General features: G+C 40.6%; 1 pseudogene; it reads left to right on the top strand.

The window, feature by feature from the left end:
* LOC100424384 (ras-related C3 botulinum toxin substrate 1-like) overlaps positions 1-9,482 on the top strand; it is a 103,577-nt pseudogene extending 94,095 nt beyond the window's left edge.
* Positions 9,483-19,168: the final 9,686 nt, after the last annotated feature.

Below are 19,168 nucleotides of genomic sequence, written 5' to 3'. Positions count from 1 at the left end.
TGTTTGACAAAATGATTGGGCACCATAGCCTAGCCAAGATGGCACATAAAATTAACCACCATTGGCACCAAAAGAGGGACAGTGAAAGACCACATAAAGAGGCAGAGCTAGGCCAGAAGCCTGAGAAGAGCCATAGACAAACTCAGTGTCTGTGACAGGAAGTGAACAGCTGTGTCTGGTTGGTCAGGGCTGGAAAAGCACAAGATACAAGTTGTACTGATGCTTAGCTTGACCCCATCATGCTTTTTTCGATTTAGCTTAGTTCACTGGGTGTTGGTAAAGATCATAGATCAAAACTCTCAAGGCTTCCCACTGCAGGTCTTGCTCAAGCGGGCAGAGGCTAGGATTTTGTTTCCCTTATTTCTCCTGCAAAACATATTTGTCCTGTGTCTCATTTTATTCGGATGTTACTGAATGCCTAGTATAGCCAAGTGTTAATAGTCTGAGTAGTTTAAGACAGCAAATACCAACCTTTTGTTAATAAAAATATAAGCTCCTTCAATTGAAAGTGGATGAGAAAATTCATGCTAGGGTCTAAGTACTTCTGCAGTATCTGTTAGTTTGAAAAGTATGTCCTTCACAACATTTTGGAGTATCCTTATTGTCCTCTCCAGTGACATGTTTTCTTTTTGTGCTCTGCTTGCTACTTACTTACTGTTTCTTAACTTATCCTTGGCTTCATGATGCCAGGCTGAATCTGCAAACTGAATTTTCAGGACTCCTTTGTAGCTCTACTGGGAGGAGTTGGCAGGAGATTCAAAAACAGGAGGAAGAGAGAAGGCACACTCCTCCTCTTCCCAGGTTTTGTAAGCATCCCAGCAGCAGTAGCTACAGAAGCCACAGACAACTCTAGCTCTTACATTTTTTGGTATGCTAAGCAGCAGCTGCAAGGCACTCCCCTGAAAGGTCTAAGCACCAGATGTGCAGTATTTCCTCAATGTACTTGAAAAACAGCCCGAAAGAAGCTCTGATTCAGAGATCTGAGTGCCTCTGTAAGACACATACATCCCCTCCCACAAAATCTCAAAAATTAGATGGGCATTGCCATCTCCAAGATTTGAGTACCAGTTGTTCAAGGAGCCCACTCAGGTCCAAGCACCAGATGAGCAGTGCTTTCCTCTATGTTCTGAAAGCCTAACATGTGCCTTCCTTAGGAGTCCAAGCACTGAATTGCAGTGTCCCATCAGAGGTCCAAGTGTCAGCTGTGTGGGGCCCACCCAGTTCCAGAGGGGTGTACATGAGTTTGGAGCACGTCTTGTATGGTCAGAACCTCAGCTGCACAGCACCACCTCTTCTGCCCTATCTTTTCCCTTTTGTCCTCCAAGCCCTAGGGGTGGTGGTTGCCTTCTAGAGTTACCCAAAACTCTAATTTTTGTTCTATTAGCTTTGGGTTCCAAAGCCTATTAAACATTTCCTGTATTAAACTTCTTGTATTTGAAATACCAATTTTACATCCTGGACCCTGAGCTGTGCATGTATCTTAGCTTTCCCAAAGCCAAGGTAGCTGAAACATACTAAGATTATCACTGTGGACAATCTAACCTGAAGGAGTGAAAGACTACTTACGGATAAGTGTTTTTTTTTTTTTTTTTTTTTTTTTTTAAGTATTCTCTTGAAGGCCAAAGCAGAGACAAAAATGTTGAGCTTTATAATTTGGGTTTCTCAAATGCAGAGGTAGCGGGCCACAGATTTTTTCTCACAAACAAGTATTTGCTACGTCTCTCTCTGACTATATAAATATTCTTGAGTTAGGAGTTTTTCCTGCCAATGGGTTTGTGGTCTCGCTAACTTCAAAGAATGAAGCTGTGGACCTCTGCGGTGAGTGTTACAGCTCAAAAAGAGTCCATGAACCAGGAGAGTGAGCAGCAGCACAGTTTATTGAACAAAGTGAAAGGAAAGCTTCCACATGGTGGAAGGGGACCCGGGAGGGTTGCCGTTGCTGGCTCCGGTGGCTAGGGCTTATATCCCTGTGTTACCCACTCCCCTTTCTTTCTTTTTGTCCAGAGACAAAAAGGTCTCTTTCAATCCTCTTTCAGGTTCTTTTTCAATCTCTTTCAGGTTCTTTTTCAATCCTCCCTTGGAGTACTCCACTGCTCAGTCCCCCCTCTCAACAGGAGAGCCCAACTGCTATTGGGGTGTGGGACAATGATCGCTCTAACTGCTTCCTGCTGAATAGGGGTGTAGAAGGGGCCCTGCAGCTGAGGTTTCCTCATGAGAGGTCAACATCCGGGTATGGACTGGCAGGCTGGTCTAGGGGTCCTTGATAATAGGTGCTGGTTGAAGTCATCCGAGGTTCCATCTGCAGTACCATTTGTAGTTTCATTGATTCTATGCTGGAAGAAATGAAATGGATGAGGGAATTGAAAAGACATGGGCCAAAGGTTACTCCTGGAATAATCATAAGGAGGGGACATAAAAATAGAAGAAGCCAGGGGAGAACATGCTGTGAGAACCATGAGGTAGCTTCGGTTGTCCCACTGTGTAGTCTGCCGGCTCTGTTCTGAAGTTGTTTAATTCCATCTCTGACTACTTGATTTATTGACATAAAAACAAGATTCCTCATTGAGAAAAAGGCAGGTTCCTTCTCTTTCAGCAGTGAGGAGATCTAGTGCTTGCGAGTTCTGGAGAACCACGGCTGCTAATGAGTCTATTTGGTCCTGGATTTGAATAAGGTGGAGAGAGATTTCATCTAGGCTTTCTCTTAATTCTTTAGAGAGTGTTAAGGACACTGTGAGTCCAGCGGTTTCAGTTCCTAGGGTGATAGTAAATCCTAAACCAGTAGATAGAGGAAGTAGTGAGATTGCTCTTGGCTGAAGCTCTTTCATGAATGGGCATAGCTACTGCCTCTTCTGAAAAGGAATAAGTCACAGGAGGTACTATGTAGGCTAAAGTACAAGTTCCCATCTAGTTGGAGGGGAGGCAAATATAGAAGGATCTTCCACACACAAAGAAAACTCCTTGCCGGGGTTCTATACACCCCTGTAGCTGAAAATCTAGTAAGGGCTGAGGTTGGTCTGCATCAATTTCTTGTTCCCATGATTTGAGGCTTCGGGACAAATGGGCCACTCCTAGTGGTTGGAGCTGAATAGAATTTGCCAAGGATGTATTACGAGGTCCCTCTAAGGCAAACTGCTGGCTAGCTGCATTAAGAAAAACTTCTGCTCCAGGGACAGGAAGCAGGGAGCAATGGGGTCTCTTGGCTCTTTGGAGGCTCTTTTATTTGTTCCCTTTTGGGCTGTAGAGGCCAGAGAGGCTTCAGCATTAGTAGGAGAAGGAGCTGTGGGGAGGCCTGGGTATGGGAGTAGACTTTGAGGACTCCTCGTGGGGTGCAGGTTACAGGTCTTACACAATCATGGGTTACCCCTTAGTAAGAAGAAGATCTGAACATAATGGTACCTCACTCCACTTACCTTCTCGTTTACAAAAAACATCTAGTTGCAGGATGGTATTATAGTTTATACTTCCCTCAGGTGGCCATTGTTCTCCTGGAAGAGGATATTGTGGCCAGGCAGTACTGCAGAAAAATATGAGCCACTTCTTCTTCAATGTCTGGGGATCAAATTGATCCCAGTTATTCAGAATGCACCTCAGGGGTGACTTCACTTTGTAGGGAACATCTCCCATCTGAAAGGAGAGCATAGGGATGCCTGCACCCCTAGTCATTCCCAGTGGACACTGGTTTTAGGGAGTCACATACTGTTTTAGTGTCCTTTTTCCAGGGTGCACAATCACCCATGGAACCCTGCTTATTGGATTTAATTGTACTTACCAACGTAGCAGTTTCAGCCGCACTCTTTTCCCTCCCTTCTTAGCCACAGAGAAGGAGGCCAGGCAGCTGGGTTTGGTGGCCTCTTACCAGCGCGCCTGAAATAGTTTTTGTTCTTGTGAGTGGGTTCTAAGTCCAGGGTGTATTCTTAGGTGGTTAACGAGGCTCCAGTTAGCATATTTCTGAGCTTGAAACTGCCCCAATAAGATAAACTCCTTAAAGATTGTACACAGACATAGCAATTTTAAGGTGGTGGGCAACGGGGCGTTGGGCCAAGGCTGAAATAGCATCTCATGTACTAAGGCCTTTTGTCCCCACTTTCCATCATAAGAATATGACTTTTGATCTCCCAGTTGATGGTCTGTTATATTACTTAACTCCCACAAGTGTGACTGGTACCCCAAGTGGAAGAGCTCCATAGTTTGGATTGCTGATCACAAACAAGAGAGATGATGGGTGAAATGGTTCTCAGTGAGGTGGAGATGACAGAAAGAGAAATGGCCTAAGTATTCCAGAAACCATTGGCACACATTATATTGTCCTGGATGTTGCCTCCTGTGCTGAATATGGGGTACAGGTCCTGCATATTTGTATTGTTGCCCATCTACATAAGAATAAGTCATGGGATATCAGGAACATGGATCTGAGGGTTGCCATCTCAGATTGCTAATCCAGAGAGTTTTCGTTCCAGAGGTAGAGTAAATTCTGGAAGACAGGATCTCAAGAAAGTCTTCCCTACAGACATTTGGAGCCAGGAGGCATGGGTCTAGAAGGGTGGGTGAAGCACATTTGGGCAGCTTTTTAACAAAGGTTTCACACAGCGCCATGATCTCAACCAGGTGGTACTGGGAGCTTAGGGCTACTGTTTTCCACCCTTGGCTGGCCCTTGGTTCAACCCAGAAAATGCAGAGAAAGTGGGAACTTGTTCCAGGCAAACCAACACTCCTGACTCAGAAGGGTTGGGGGGTTGTTAGAGAGCCCTTTCCCAGAAAGCTTTACACCTGTGTCTGTAGTCTGGCAGCTGCACTTGTCGCTTTTAAATGGCCGGCAGGTTCCCGGTGCTCACCCACGATTCTAAAGAAAAATAGAGCAGAGTAGCAAGCGAAAGAGTTCCAATGTTACTCACCACTTTGGAAATCTCAGGTGAGCCCCCATGATGAGTCAGGAGTTTTTCCTGCTGATGGGTTTGTGGTCTGCTAACTTCGAAGAATGAAGCTACGGACCTTCGTGGTGAGTGTTACAGCTCAAAAAGCGTCCACAGACCGGGAGAGTGAGCAGCAGCACAGTTTACTGAACAAAGGGAAAGGAAAGCTTCCATATGGTGGAAAGGGATCCGGAAGGGTTGCTGTTGCTGGCTGGGGTAGCTAGGGCTTATATCCCTGTGTTATCCCCACCCCTTTCTTTCTTTTTGTGCATTGAGAATGGTTCTTTTTCAGTGGTTCTTTTTCAATGGTTCGTTTGGAGTGGTTAATTTTGAATCCTTCACTGGATTGGTTAAGAACTCAAAACACTGAGTCACAGGGATCTTTTGCAAAAGTCCCCAAACTGGCCAAGGAGGTCCTGCCAACTCCACCCCTCATTCTGAAAGGTAGGAAAGAGGCAAAAACTGTAGAACAAAACAAGATACTTAGACACTTTTGAAGGTTTCTGAAATGGAGGTTCTGTTTCTTGCCCTTCCCCATCAGATTCACACCAAGGAGGGATAACAGAGCCATTAGTAGGTGTGAGAGTCTGAGAACAGTAGGGAGGTTTTTCTTCCTCTTGCCTAAAACCATGACATTGCAGTTCCTATTACCACCTTGGTGTGGGGGCAAGAAAGTAGAGATAATCACTGTATATAGTAGACAAAGAGAGTTTCAGTGTGAGGAACTGAGGGGGCCCTAGACCATTGTGTCAGGTTTTCCACCTGTCCAGGCTGAGAAAGAGAGATAGCCGACTTAGAGTGGTTTAGAGTTGTGATGAATGATGATTTTGGTGGAAATAAAGTAGAATATATAACCAGAGTCTGGAAGAGAGTGTGGATACTTCTATAGATGCCAGTGTAGATAAAAGATAACATCTGAGAACCACAGCGTGCTAATGTGGGAAACAAATATAGCCTGGACAGAGAATCTGGAACACACAAATGCCTCTTCCTTATGCCATGATGCTAGGTAATGCCTGCCTCAGGAGCTTAGAAAATGCAAAAGGGAAAAAATGGTGATAGGAAAATTCTATGCCTATTTTTTTTTTTATTTTTATTTTTTGAGATGGAGTGTCACTCTGTTGCCCAGGCTGGAGTGCAGTGGGATGATCTTGGCTCACTGCAGCCTCTGCCTCCTGGGTTCAGGCAATTCTCCTGCCTCAGCCTTCGAAGTAGCTGGGATTACAGGCACGTGCCACCACACCCAGGTAATTTTTTGTATTTTTAGTAGAGACGGGGTTTCACCATGTTAGCCAGGATGGTCTCGATCTCCTGACCTCATGATCCACCAGCCTTAGCCTCCTAAATGCTGGGATTATAGGTGTGAGCCACTGCACCCAGTCCTATGCTTATTTTTAAACTAAGTTTTTTGAATTTTAATTAAAATACCCAATTTAGCAAATTTGCCTAAGATTATATTATCTTTCATAGGAAGAAAAAAATTACATTGTTACCAGAGAATAAATGTGTGCTTTTTGCATAGCTGAACATACAGACATTTATCCTAATACATATGTTCACAGTGTCCCTCTTTTTCAAGAAAGTGCTGGTGTAAAACATATTTACTCTGGAGATACTTTTTTTTTTGTATTAGAGAGAAAAATAGCTTTGTGTCTGGGAGGAACAGAAATAATGTTTTCTTTCTTGCAATACAAATCAGAACAAAGAAATAATCATGAGGAGTCTGAGTTTTTTCCTCAGAAACCAAGAAACAACTTGAGGCATCTAATATAATCTAGGAAACCCAAATGACAAAACCAAAGCTACTTCTGAGTTACTTTTAAAAGTCATAAGGAACCTTTTCTCCCCCCAAATTAATGGCTTTTAGTGTGCCTTAGCCAGTTGAAAAGAGCAAGATAATACATAAAGATAAACTGTGAGGAAGATAATACATAAAGATAAACTGTGAGATTTAATTCAAGATGAAAATGGGAATGCACTGGAATTGTGAAAGAAACTCCATCTGGAACACTTACTCTTCTAGTTTAGGAGTGTAGGCAACCTCCCATCCCCATGCAAGAACCTGGGGCCAAGGAGGTTTAACAGATTCATGCCTAGGCACACCTCTGGGTGCTTAGCAGCTGCTCACTAGATTCTCTCCTGGCACTGGTGCTTGTGCCTGTCATCTGGGGACCTGTATGTGAACTGCCCCAGTTCAATCTCACCCATCTTTGTCCCCACCACCCTAGGGCTGAGCAGGGAGTTCAGACCACTCTGCACTCCATGGATCAGCCCATTGCCTGAAGTAACAGAGAGCATCTCCCAGTAAACAGGATCAAGTTTTTACTCAGACACTTTGGCTACAGCTCACTCTTATCTGTAAGCACCATCTACAGCCCAGCAGGTCCACAGCCCAATATAAAACCTGCCCTGAGAAGTGCACAGGGCTACAAAAGCAAAGCCAAAAGACCCTACTCATCATTCTCTACAGTCACATTCACTAGAGAGCAGGGCAGGGGGCAGGGATGGAAAGGAAAAGAAAAACTCCCTAATAATATTATAGGAAAAAGAAAGGAAAGGAAAAAATCCTGCCTGTGAAAATAAATATAAAAGTTAGAAGTTACAAAGTCTCCAGATGAGAAGGAACCAGCACAAGAATTCTGGTGCTACAAAAAATCTGAATGTGCTGATACTACCAAAGGATTGCACTGGCTCTCCAGCAACAGCCTTATAAGTTTTGGTATGTTGTGTTTCTTAATATATTTTTTATTTTCCTTTTTGAATTGCTACTTTGATTCATGATTGATTATGAGCATGTCATTTAATTTCCACATACTTGTGATTTTTCCTTGTTGCTAATTTCCAGTTTCATAACATTATGGTCAGAATAGATACTTGATATGATTTCAGTGTTCTTAAGTATTTTGGGACTTATTTTGTGGCCTAGTATATAATCTGTCCTGGAGAATGTTTCCCATGTGCTTGAAAAGAATGTGTGTTCTGTTGCTGTCAGATGGAATGTTCTTTATGTCTGTTATGTCTGTTTAGTATATAGTTCAAGTCCAATGTTCTCTTACTGCTTTTCTGTTTAGATGATCTGCCCATTGTTGTGGGGCATTAAAGTCCTCTACTGTTACTGTACTGCTGTTCATTTCTCCCATCAGCCCTGTTAATATTTTAAAAATATACTAATTTCTCCAATGTTGGGTGTATATGTATTTACATTTGTTATATCCTCTTGATGTGTTGACCTGTTTATCATGATATAATAACTTTTTTATCTCTTGTTACAGTTTTTGACTTAAAATCTATTTTGTTAGGTATAAGTATAGATACTCCTGCTATGCTTTTGCTTTCCATTTTCATAGAATATCTTCTCCTCTCCCTTCACTTTAAGTGTTTGCATGTGTATCAGGCTGTTCTTGTATTACTATAAAGAAATACCTGAGACTGGTTAATTTTTAAAGAAAAGATATTTAATTGGTTCACTGTTCTTGCAGGCTATACAAGCATGATGACAGTACCTGCTCGGCTTCTACTGAGCTTTTACTCATAGCAGAGGGCAAAGTGGAAGCAGGTAAATCATAAAGTGGAAGCAGGAGCAAGGAAGGGGGAAGTGCAACACTTTTAAACAACCAGATCTCTTGAGAACTCAATTACTGTCATGAGGACAGCATCAACACATGAGAGATCCTCCCTTGTAATCCAAGCACCTTCCACCAGCCTTATCTCCAACATTGGGGATTACATTTCAACATGAGATTTGGGAAGGGACAAATATCCAAGCTCTATCATTCTGCCTCTGGCACCCCCAAATCTCATGTCCCTCTCCCACTGCAACATAAAATCATGCCTTCCTAATTGTTCCCCAGGTCTTAACTTATTCCATTATCAATTCAAACATCCAAAGTCCAAAGTATGCTCAGATATTGCAATTTCCTTCTGCCTATGAGCCTGTGAAATAAAAAACAAATTATTTATTTTCAAGATTCAATAGGAATACAGGCATTGTATAAACATTCCTGTTCCTAAAGGGACAAAAGAAAGGGGCTACAGGCCCCATTCAAGTTCAAAACCCAGCAGGGCAGTCGTTACATCTTAAAAGTTCCAAAATAATCTCCATTGACTCCCTTTCCCATATCAAAGGCACTTCTGCAAGTCTCAGAGTCTAAATGTTGAAAAACCTAGAGTCTGATGTCCAAGGGCAGGAGGAGAGGAAGCAAGCATCGAACATGGAAAAAAAGAGAGCCAGAAGACTCAGCAAGCAAGGTTACCCCCATGCCTTCTTCCACCTGGGTCTTCCTCTTCCAGTCCACTGACCCAAATGTAAATTTCCTTTGGTAACACCCTCACAGACACCCCCCAAAACAATACTTTACCAGCCATCTAGGAATCCTTTAATCCACTCAAGATGACAACTAATGTTAACCATGACAGCATTTTCTAAAAGTAATGTGAGTCTGTTGTAGACATAATGCTATGTTTTTTGATTTGTGAATTTTAATCCATTTACATCTATAGCAATTATTGATAGGTAAGAATTCACTATTGCAATTTTGTTAATTATTTTCTGATTGTTTTATAGATTCTTAACTCCTTTCTTTCTCTCTTATTGTCTTCTTCTGTGATTTGATGATTTTTCTGTAGTGATTTGCTTTGATTCCCTTGTCTTCTATGTATCAACTATAGGTTTTTGTTTTGTGGTTATGATGAGGCATACATAAAACATTTTATAGTTTTACAAGCCTGTTTTAAGTTAATAACAACTTAACTTTGCATATAAAAACTGTACAATTTTACTCTCCCTCCCACATTTTTGATATCACAATTCACATCATTTTATACTGTGTATCATTAACAAATTATTGTAGCTATAGTTATTTTTAATACTTTTGTCTTTTAACCTTTATCATCAAGCTATAGGTAATTTATATACCACCATGACAGTATTTGAATATTCTGAGTACAAATTCACTTTAGCAGTGAATTTTAAGCTTTCATATGTTTTTATGGTAATTAGTGACTTTTCTTCATCTTGAAGTATTTTCTTTAACATTTATTGCAAGGCAGGTCTAGTGGTGATAAAGTCCCTTAGCTTTTGTTTGTCTCAGAAAGTCTTTATCTCTCTCTAGTTTCTGAAGGGCAGATTTGCTGAGTAAATTATTTGTGCTCACAGTTCTTTTTCTTTTAGCACTTTGAATATGTCAACCCACTTTTTCCTGCCCTGCAAGATTTCTTCTGAGAAATCAGCTAATACCTTTATTTGTGTTCCTTTGGATGTGGTATGCTTCTTTTTTCATGATACCTTCAAACACCTCTCTCTTTCTTTGATATTTGAGTTTGATGATAATGTGCCTTGATTAAATATTATTTGGTTGAATGTTATTAGAGCTCTCTGAGCTTCATGTATCTGGGTATTCATATCTTTCCCAAGATTTGGGACGTTTTCAAGCATTATTTTTTCAAATAGACTTTCTATCCTTTTTTCTTCTTTTGGAGCCCCTATAATGTAAATGTTAGGTCTCTTGATAGTGTCCCATAAATCCTATAGGCTTAAAACATTCCCTTTCATTATTTTTTCCTTTTTTCCCTTCTGATTAGATAATTCAAAATGATCTCTCTTCAAGGTTGTCTATTCTCTCTTCTGTTTGAGTACTATACTGTTGAAGCTCTCTATTGTGTTTTATAGTTGTCATTGTATTCTTCATCTTCAAAACTTGTTTATTAAAAAATTTTCTATCTTTCTGTTGAACTTATTTTATTCTTGTATGAATTCATAAAATTGTTTATGTTCTCTTGTAGCTTGCTGAGTTTCTTTAGAATAATTATCTTGAATTCTTTGTCAGGAAATATGCACATCTCCAATTCTTTGGGATTTGTTACTGGAAATTTACTGTATTTCTTTAGTGATGTCATGTTTCCTGATTTATTGTGATCCTTGTAGTGTTTTCTACACATTTGAAGATACATTCATATCTTCTAGACTTAATGGACTGGCTTTGGTAATAAAAGACATTCACTTATGGGGCTGGGCATGCTGAAGTGTGCTGTGATATTGGATCTATAGATGTGGGACACCAAGGTTGGGTGCATGCAGTGACTCCAGGTCTTGGAAGAGTAGAGTGACTTGTCTTCTCACACAGCTGAGGTCTGTGACATTGGCAACTGCATGGTCCTTGGTGGCAAGAACTGCAGTTGCCTGTGAGTCCAGCATCAAGGGACTGAGGTATTCAGCAGTAGGGGCTCTCATTGTATATACACTTGGCTGAAGTGGCTGGCTGAAGCACATTTGTGATGATAGAGGCTAGTTGAGGGCACGTGTACAGCAGTGAGGGCCAGAGTCAGGGGAGGGGCCCAGGGCAGACTATAGGCAGATATGTGATGGTACTGGCTAGTGGTATGCATATGCATGGCTACAGGAACCAGGGCAGCATGCATGTGTGTGGTTGCAAAGAGAGCTATGAGTACATGCCCAAAAGTAGGTAACAGCATCAGGGATTGTGTTTGTGTGCAGCTGTGGGCCCAAGTTAGCAGTGGGCATATGTGTGGTTGCAGGGGCTGGCGGTGAGTGCAAACATGCTGGTGGTTGTAGGTTCTGGGCAGTGGGGCTGATTGCATGCCCATGTGCAACTATGGGGCCTGGAGCTGCTGGTGAGCATGTATATAGCTGCAGGGGCCAGCTGCAGGCATGTGTGTGGTAGTAGGGGCTGGCAATAGGAGTCAGAACCAGCTGATTGTGTGTTTGTATCCGCAGGGGCCAGGAATGATGCTGATTATGTGCATGGCTACACAGGCCAGCTATGGTCCCATATTTGATTGTGATAGCTTATGATGGGGGTTAGGTTTATCCATCAAAAGACACACAGTGACTCAATGGATAAAAACAGACCCAACTATATGATGCTGAGAAGACTCACTTCACTTTTAAGGACGTAAAAAAGTGAACATAGACTAAAAGTACAGAGATAGAAGATATTTCAAGCAAATTAAAACCAAGAGAGAGCAGAGTTAGCTATACTCATATCAGATAAAATAGACTTTGAGACCACAAGTGCACAGGTGTAAGAACCAGGCTTTTCGTATGTACATGTTTGCAGGGGCAAGCTGCAGAAGCAAGAATGGTGGTGGGGACTGGTGGTGGGAGTTGGGACCCACTACTTGGCACACATAGCTGCAGAAGCCAGGGATGGTGGCAGGCACAACCTAGTGGTGAAAGTTGTGGGAGTCTGCTGCAGTTGTGATGGCTGTTGCTTTCCTCACCAGCAAAAGCTACTAGGGTCCTCTGCAGAGTAGGTCACTGGGGTCTGTCATGGCAAACTCTGGCAGGGTTGGGGGGTGGTTCTTCAGCAGTGAAAGCTATGGGGCTGCACAATGGCTTCAAGGCTATTGAAATCCTCGGTGGAGGGGGCTTCAGAATTCCTGTGCAGAGTAGGCCATGGGGAACCATAGTAGCTCCCATGGTGTGGATGATATTGTTAGTGCCCACTCTTTGTTCCAAGCTGCTCCAGACATCTTAGCTACGCCAGTCTCCCCAGTGATCTAGATGGGGTGAAGCCGAAGAATGTAATTCAGGCAGTGCCCCAGAAGTCTAAGGAAGTCGGTTGTTTAACTTACTCTTTTTTCCCTTGAGGGGAACTCATGAGCTAGAGTATTGCCTCTCTGTGATGAGAAGTGATGGCCAGGGGATAGGATGATGCAGGTAAAGTATAAACTGTTCTTCCTCCCCATTTTATGTGTTATTTTTTGATTTCTTCCACTGCGTTGCTGTAGCTTCTTAAGTGGACTCCTGAGCTCTTCCAGAGCTATTTTTATTCATGGATAGCTGTCCAGTTGTTCTCTATGGGAGAGACAAAGGATGAATCCACTCCCCCATCTTCCTGACATCACTGTATCATAAACCAAATTCTTAAAAAGAAATCTGAAAAGAAATTAGTTGCAGTCTTGTGTTAACACTGGCTTTCTTGTGGAAAGCAATAAATTTGGCCAATCTAACAGTCATTGGCTGCAGTTCTGCTCTATGTCTGGTGGTGTGCTGGACCTTTTGAGGAGAGAGTCCTTGCCTCAGAATTGCCCACAGCTTCACAAAGTTTTCTTGGAATGCAGCCATGCCCATAGACATGTACTATCTATGACTGGAGAGATGGACAGTTGTGACAGAGACCCCATGGCATGGAAAGCCTGAAATATTTACTATCTGGACCTTTACATAAAAAATGTACTGACCACTGTACTACAGTACAGTGTTAATCAACCTGTTTCTGGATTTCCCCTATTGCTACCTTGGGTTTCAGTGCTTTTTGATTTACTAAGTTGTTTACCATTTGTTGATCTATTTTCTAGGTTTCAAAGTTCATTATCATTTTATTTTCTTTCAATCTTTTTGTCTTTGTGGGTTTATTCCTTTTGCTTCCTTTAGTATAATTTTAGTATAGAGTTTCAGGAGAGTGTAGAGGCGAACCCTTGTATCTTCTCCACCATATTCAATCAGAAATCTGTGGTAGGAGTCATCAATGCCATTAGAAAAGAAAACTAAGTTTGCAGGAAGTTAATTGCTCAAGGTCACAGACCAGAACTGGGATACAAGCCCAGGTCTTTTGGAGAGCCGCTGTAAGGTAAATTCCACAAGGGCAGTGATTTTATTTTGTTCACTGCTGTAGTCTTAGAACTTTGACAGATATTTAGGATGTACTGGATAAATATTTATTTTAGTTGTTGCTATTAAATTCATGTTTGTAACCATTTTGATCCATTACCTCCAATAAGTGTTGATTTTTCTCAGGAATATTTGTTTCAGTCTCTGGATTGTTCCCATTATGAATTATGGTCTGGATTTGTCACTAGCTTGTTATGTAAAATCAGAGCAGAGGTTGTTTGAATTTTAGTAACCTCAAATTGTGTCCTTATTTCATTCAGTGCAGTAGTGAGAACCATACAAGGTATGGTGTCTGACAGCTCATTGAAATGTATGAAGTGTAAAATGCAAGGTTTTATTGTCAGAGTTTATAATATTAAATATCACCAATTGTACAATGGAAATTCAATGTTAAATAATAAATATACCACAATAGATGTTCTTTTCCTTAAAATACTTTCTTGGCTTGGTTCCAGGATATCAGACTCTTGGTCTACTCCTACATCATTGACTAAATGTTCTCAATCTCCTTAGCTGGGTTTGCCTCTTCATTACAATCTCTAAATGTTGAAGGCACCAGGGACAAATCCTCAAGCCTCTTCTTTTCTCTCTTTATATCCTCCCCTAGGTGGTCTCATTCAGTTCCATGATTTTAAATATTATCTATGCATATTAATTACTCACAACCTTTTATCTCCTTGATCTTCCTCTAACCTCTAGAAATCTCTTTTACAATATATCCACTTGGATATTTAATAGGCACTTCAAACCTAACACACCACTGTATTTTAGAATCTCTGAGCCCTGGCACTATTGAAATTTTGGGCTGGATAATTCTTGTTTTGGGGTACTGTCCTGTGCACTGTAGGATGCTTAGAAGCATCCCTGGCCTCTATCCACTATATGCCATTAATACCTCCCAGTTTCGATAACAAAAATTGTTTCTAGACCTTGTTAAATCTCCCCTCATGGGCAAAATCACTCCTGATGGAATACTAGTACTTTATTCTAGCTTCCAACAAATTTCGAACCTCCTTATTTTTCTCTACCTGAGTAAAAGGGACCACTATCCATCTGCAAACCTAGATCTCATCCTTGATTTTTTGCTTTACCTTACCCTCCACATCTAATGTAGCAGTGTCAATAAACTTTATCGTAAAAATCCATTCTAAATCTGTCAACTCTCAGTTCATTACTGCTGCCACCTGCATTAGTCAGACTGCTGTGGTAATGATGGTAACAAATAGCTCTGAAGTATTCATGGTTAGGAACTGAATTTTTTTTGACCTACCAGTCTATGAGTTGTCTATGACTCTGCAAGATTATGAGTGATGTTCAGGTATGCCTCATCTGTTTCTCATTCTTGGACACAGGTCAAAGGAGTGGAGTCTAGGCAGGGCATGTTTCTCTCTATTCTCACAGAACAGGAGCACACGTGGGCAAGTAGGAACGGGCAAGGCTTTCTAACAGCTTTGCTCAAAATTGGTACTTTCACTTCTGCTCATATTCTATTGGTCAAACTAAATCACATGGCCAAGCCACAAGTCAGTAGATCAGAGAAGTACACTTCACCAGCAGGAAAGTCACAACAAAGGCCAAGTGGAATAAAAAAGTTGGGAACAAATAATAATCTGTAGAACTTCATCCTGGTTCTAGCCTTTATCATCTCTGACCTGAATGATGTCAATAGCCTCCCTAATAGTCTCCCCAATTCTTCTCATGCTCCCAGTACAGGAGTCAAAGTGATTTTTCAGAAACATAAATCAGATTCCATCACTCTTAGACTTAAAACTCTTCAATGACTTCTCATCACACTAACAGTAAAAATGAATCACCCTTGTTGTTAAATGCTAAAACAAAGTGCTAAAAGTATATATGGTATGCTACCTTTTGTGTGAGAAGTAAGAGGAAAGAAGAAAATATGCACAAATCTACCTATCGTTAGAAAAAGAAACACCAGAAGTATCATCCACAAAACAATGAAGTTGGTTACTTATATGGAATGGTTAGGGAAGGGGAACAGGGTGGAAAGGATAGGACATATAGTGACACATCTCTGAGTATACTTTTTGTTTAGTTTTGATTTTTGGAACAGCACTATAAACTCTGTCTTGGGTGGCATTGTGGTTTGGGGGAAGGTAGGGAGAGAAAAGCAAACACATCCTCAGCTCTTCTTAATAGGTTTGATTTTTATGTTGGTATGAGTGAAGCAATTCTAAAATTACTTTTGATATCTATAAGTTTGAGCACACAATGAAATGAGTTGATATTGACTGTTGGGAACCAGAGTTCTCAGTGGATGAAGAAACAAAGAAAAATAAAATGGAGGAAGGCAAAGAAGACCTCTGAAGAGATGGATTGGAATTGGGAGCATTAGTATGAACCATGATTCTAAAATAGTTACATATTGATGTCTACGCTTGTATACATCCAGAACTTTATGTATGTATGTTTAAATGTGTTTATAATATATATGTATACATATATTTACATATGTATATTTTTCCTAGCTTTGTCTACTGAAAGGGTACACAAGCAAAGATCTTGTAGTGGATCTTGGGCTCTAAGATTGTTCCTTGTTGAAAAAAAACAGGACCCCTTGGAGAAATTGCTGATTCCAGTGCTGTAGCAGAAAATGTAATACATGATTCTAAAATATCTCATTCTGTTAGATTACTGTGGGGTTCAATATGGTAGCCACTAGTCTCTTGTGGCTATTTAAAATTATATTAACTAAAATTAAATAAAATCAACAAGTCAGTTTCTCAGTTGCACTGGCAACATTTCAAATGCTCAATAGCTACATGTGCCTAGTGGCTAAACTATTGAATAGCCCAGATTCAGAACATTTCCATCATTGCAGAAAGTTCACTGGACAACATTATGCTAGCAAGTACAAAGGAATGCTCCAAGAAATAATAATCACAATAACATACAAACCAGATTAAAGGGTCTCCAACTCGCCAAGACTAGGAAAATGTAGACATTAAAATAATAGAAAATATTAAAATGATTGAAAACGTTAGTGACTGATATACCACTGGAAAAATACAAATTCATTCACACTGATGACAAGTAACATACCTAAATTAGAGAGAAGAGAGGACTCTTGCATATAGTGGAATGCTGAAGACCAGTGGTAAATGTGGAAGGAATCCTGGAGTTTGAGGTAGCCGTTTTGCAACTCTCATGAGTCAGGCAAGAATCATTAATGGAATATAAATCTAGAGGGAGATTTTGACAAAGACTAGGATGTTTGCATGATTTTCTCCAGATTGCTTATTAGTTGAAACAACAAAAATGATAATTTTATAGTGGAGAAATCAGATAACACCTTGGCTGGGTGATCAGAATTAACATTACCAGTGAGGGGCAGATGGACATTGAATTTCTCTATATACACTACCCTGAGGAGGACACATCACTAAGGTACTAGTCTGGCTGGGATCCATTACCTGTACCTAATCACAAAGGAACCATTGGACAAAACCAAAATGAGTAATGTTTTATTTGAGACATGATAACAAAATGAAATATCTGATTACTAGATGGGATTCTGAGTAGAGGGAAAAAGGACAGTTTTAGGCCAATTGATAAAATTGGATCACAGACAGGAGATTAGGTAAAAGTACTGTCTCAATGTTAATTTTACTTAAGTTGATTATTATCAGGTGGTTATGTAAGAGATATTCCTATTGTTAGAAAATACACATTGATGTGTTTAGGGGCAAAGGGCCAGGATGCATGCAACTCACTCTGAAATTGTTAAAAAATGTATTTACATACACCCAGACACATGTAAAGAGAAAATAAATGATAAAGCAAATGGGTTAAATGTTAACACTAGACAAATCTGGATAACCAGAGTGTGGATGTCTCTGCATGTGAGATGGGTCTCCTGAATACAGCAAACTGATGGGTCTTGACTCTATCCAATTTTCCAGTCTGTGTCTTTTAATTGGACCATTTAGTCCATTTACATTTAAGGTTAATATTGTTATGTGTGAACTTGATCCTGTCATTATGATATTAGCTGGTCATTTTGCTCACTAGTTGATGCAGTTTCTTCCTAGCATCGATGGACTTTACATTTTGACATGTTTTGGCAATGGCTGGTACTGGTTGTTCCTTTCCATGTTTAGTGTTTCCTTCAGGATCTCTTGTAGGGCAGGTCTGGTGGTGACAAAATCTCTCAGCATTTGCTGGTCTGTAGAGGATTTTATTTCTCCTTCACTTATGAAACATAATTTGGCTGGATATGAAATTCTGGGTTGAAAATTCTTTTCTTTAAGAATGTTGAATATTGGCCCCCACTCTCTTCTGGCTTGGAGAGTTTCTGCGCACAGATCTGCTGTTAGTCTGATGGGCTTCCCTTTGTGTGTAACCGGACCTTTCTCTCTGGCTGCCCTTAACATTTTTTCCTTCATTTCAACTTTGATGAATCTGACAATTATGTGTCTTGGAGTTCCTCTTCTCGAGGAGTATCTTTGTGGCATTCTCTGTATTTCCTGAATTTGAATGTTGGCCTGCCTTACTAGGTTGGGGAAGTTCTCCTGGATGATATCCTGAAGAGTGTTTTCCAACTTGGTTCCATTTTCCCTGTCACTTTCAGGCACCCCAGTCAGACATAGATTTGGTCTTTTAACTTAATTCCACACTTCTTGGAGGCTTTGTTCATTTCTTTTTATTCTTTTTTCCTCCACACTTCTCCTCTCGCTTCATTTCATTCATTTGATCTTCAATTGCTGATACTCTTTCTTCTAGTTGATCGAGTCGGTTACTGAAGCTTGTGCATTTGTCACATATTTCTTGTCACATAGGCTCAAAATAAAGGGATGGAGGAAGATCCACCAAGCAAATGGATAACAAAAAAAAGCAGTGGTTGCAATCCTAGTCTCTGATAAAACAGACTTTAAACCATCAAAGATCAAAAGAGACAAAGAAGGCCATTACATAATGGTAAAGGGATCAGTTCATCAGGAATAGCTAACTATCCTAAATATATATGCACCCAATACAGAGCACCCAGATCCATAAAGCAAATCCCTAGAGACTTACAAAGAGACTTAGACTCCCATACAATAATAATGGGAGACTTTAACACCACACTGTCAACATTAGACAGATCAACGAGACAGAAAGTTAAGGAGGATATCCAGGAACTGAACTCACCTCTGCACCAGGTGGACCTAATAGACATCTACAGAACTCTCCAACCCAAATCAACAGAATATACATTCTTCTCAGCACCACATCACACTTATTCAAAAATTGACCACATAGTTGGAAGTAAAGCACTCCTCAGCAAATGTAAAAGAACAGAAATTATAACAAACAGTCTCTCAGACCACAGTGCAATCAAACTAGAACTCAGGACTAAGAAACTCACTCAAAACCGCTCAACTACATGCCAACTGAACAACCTGCTCCTGAATGACTACTGGGTACATAACGATATGAAGGCAGAAATAAAGATTCTTTGAAACCAATGAGAACAAAGATACAACATACCAGAATCTCTGGGACACATTTAAAGCAGTGTGTAGAGAAAATTTATAGCACTAAATGCCCACAAGAGAAAGCAGGAAAGATCTAAAATTGACACTCTAACATCACAATTAAAAGAACTAGAGAAGCAAGAGCAAAC

This window comes from Macaca mulatta, chromosome 4 (genome assembly GCF_049350105.2).
Source record: "Macaca mulatta isolate MMU2019108-1 chromosome 4, T2T-MMU8v2.0, whole genome shotgun sequence".
Taxonomy (NCBI): domain Eukaryota; kingdom Metazoa; phylum Chordata; class Mammalia; order Primates; family Cercopithecidae; genus Macaca; species Macaca mulatta.
The sequence above is the reverse complement of the archived record's forward strand: the minus strand, read 5'-3'. Positions and strand labels throughout refer to the sequence as shown.